The sequence below is a fragment of the Callorhinus ursinus genome, unplaced genomic scaffold (assembly GCF_003265705.2).
Source record: "Callorhinus ursinus isolate GAN/ISIS: 27379988/994484 unplaced genomic scaffold, GSC_fseal_2.0 scaffold38, whole genome shotgun sequence".
Taxonomy (NCBI): Eukaryota; Metazoa; Chordata; class Mammalia; order Carnivora; family Otariidae; genus Callorhinus; species Callorhinus ursinus.
Genome location: NW_027397100.1, coordinates 14,626,877 through 14,629,637, shown reverse-complemented (window position 1 = coordinate 14,629,637; position 2,761 = coordinate 14,626,877). Strand labels below are relative to the sequence as shown.

The 2,761-nt window shown below is 49.7% G+C and overlaps 1 non-coding gene across 1 annotated transcript; it reads right to left on the bottom strand.

The window, feature by feature from the left end:
- Positions 1-849: 849 nt before the first annotated feature.
- LOC112827939 (U6 spliceosomal RNA) lies at positions 850-956 on the bottom strand. The gene has a single exon (XR_003209352.1). It is a non-coding gene; the product is annotated as a U6 spliceosomal RNA (small nuclear RNA).
- Positions 957-2,761: the final 1,805 nt, after the last annotated feature.

Here is a 2,761-nt window from a genome sequence, read left to right as displayed (position 1 = left end):
GCACAAGCAGGGGGAGCAGCAGACAGAGGGAGAGGGAGAAGCAGGCAGCCCGATGCGGGGCTCCATCCCAGGACTGGTCCTGGGATCATGACCTGAGCCGAAGGCAGACGCCCAACCAACTGAGCCACCCAGGCGCCCCTGGATATGCATTTTAATTTATTTTTCCTCTAGCATTCATTCCTTGTCCAACATCGGTCTGGGTTGCGGCTTGACTTGTGGCTTCTAGATGATGACTAGGACTCTTTGGTTTGCAGCCACATGTTTTCCTCTCTACTACTCCAGGAATGGGACCCTGGTTGGTCTCTAAGTCTCTGCCACCACACTGTCACCACACTCGTGTGTCCTTGTCTGGGATGGCATGAGGCTCTCATCTGGACAAAGACTCAGGGCATACGATTGGTGGGTGATAAGGTATATGTATTCCGCTTATCTTTTGCACTACCATCAATTACCCTCAATTTAGAAGCTAAACACAACACTTTGTTTTATTCCTGATTTTGTGGGTCAGGAATTCAGGAAGGGCTGGGCTGGGCCACTCTTCTCTGAACTGTGTGGGATCCGCTGAGACAGCAGGGGTTGGAGATTCCCTTCCAAGATGGCTGGCTTCTTCACTCATGTCTGCCGCCTTGATGGACTTGTTCTTTCTCTCTCTGTCTCTGTCTCTGTCTCCCTTTTATGGTGTCTCATCCTAGAGGACACCGCTCCATAGCTAGCTAGACTTCCTCACAGCATGGCAGTCCCAGGGTGGTTGGATTTCCTTCATGGCAGCTGGCTTCTCTCCAAGTGATCATTCCAAGAAAGAGGAAGTAGAAGCTGCTAGTCTTTTCTTTCTTTCTTCTTTTTTTTTTTTTTAATATGGAACACTTCACGAATTTGCATGTCATCCTTGCGCAAGGGCCGTGCTAATCTTCTCTGGATCGTTCCTATTTTAGCATATGTGCTGCTGAAGTGAGCACAGAAGCTGCTAGTCTTTTGAGATCTGGGCCTAGAAGCTTTCACAGCATCACTTCTCCCGTAGTATTGGTCAAAGCAGTCACAGGGCAGCCCCGATTCAGAGAGGAGGTGCACAGACTTCACCTGTTGCTGGGAAGACATTCAGAGAATCAGTGGTCATCTTTTAGACACTGCCATGTATATTTAACGTGACAGCTTGCTCTCCAGATGGTTGCCCCTGTCCCCACTTCCGCAGCACTACCTCCACGCCCCCACCCACACTTGGCTCCAGCCAGCCTGTTCAGTTCCCTCTTTGCACGGCAGGAAGCATCCCTGTATCTGGGTCATCTCACCCAAGTGCAAATATAACTGGAGGATGAAGTCCCAGAGGCCGATATGCTAGGTGAACGGCTATGTGCACTTGCAGTTTTGATAGATACTGCCCACTCTTCAATCACCTCTGAGCTCCATCTCTCAGTGACGGATGGGGAGTCTGAGCACCCCTCCCCACCTCTACCCACCCCATGCTGGAACAAGTCACCCTCCCCGGGCTCCCAGCTTTTGCCCTGGACCCCACAGTCCGTTCTCCACCTGCCACCGGAGGGGGGTCCCCTTAAAACCTAAGTCAGAGCCTGTCCCTCCTCTGCTCAGAAGCCTCTGATGATCTCCCACATGACTCAGAGTAAAACGTTCTTAAGGCTGCTCTGAAGCCCTGTGTGTCTGACTCTGTGACCTCTCTCACCTGTTCCTTCTGTCCTCCCCTTCTGTGTCCCACCCGGGGCTCTTGGCAAGAGTTTGAACCTGCCACGCATGCTCCATCTCAGGGCCTTCCATTTAATGTCCCTCCACCTAAAAGGTTCTCCCCCTCTGTGTCCCCATGGCTCATCCTCACTCCATCTGTGCCTCCAACCAAACACCACCTCTCCCACTCAGGGTCTTCTCACTACCCTGCTTTGCTTTCTTCTGAACATTTCTTCCCCAATATGTGGTCGATCAAGTTGTATATTCATGTATCGTCCATCTCCTCTCCAAATCGTAAGGGCGGGGCAGAGGGATTTGTTTGGATTTGCTCACTGCAAATCCTCCCCACCAGTGCGACACCTTTCGTTTAGGCTCTACAAATATAGCTGGAATATTTGTGGAATTCAATCACTGTGCCAATTTGCACCCCCCGCCCCAGCAACGTATAGACCTCAGGAACATAAATTAACCCAAACACACTGCCAGATTCCTATCCTTGAAATTCATGCTTCCCCTGCTCAAGAGCCTTCAAGGACTTCCTATTACCCTGCTTAGCACATCTCACACTGGAACACAAAACCGTTTAATACAGGGCTAAGTGTTTCCCCAGCTTTCTGAAAAGAAGTTCATGCATGAGATTACCCCAACGTTAAGTTTTCCCCTTATTCATTTCTCTAACCTTATTGGCATGGACTCCCACTTATCCCCAAAAAACCACTAAAGGATAAAAGGAGATATCTCACAAACAGTGAGTTCACTGGCTGGGGCTTCTACTGGTGGTGTAATGAAACTAATCCCAGCTCTGGGACAATAAACGTGACAACTGATAACTTGAACCAAGTACTTTCTTCTGGCTAAGCCTCAGTTTACCTGTTGGTGGAATGAAGATAGTAACACTCTTCCATATGATAGGCTTGCTACTTGCTGAGTGCCAGGCACAGTACCTGGCACTGGGCACATTTTAATGCACTCAGTCCTCATGGCAACTGTAAGAGGCCGGAGCTATTATTATTCTCCTTTCCCAGAAAAGGAAACTGAGGCATAGAACGATCAGCCCGTCTAAGTTTCTATAGCTTGGCAGTGGTGG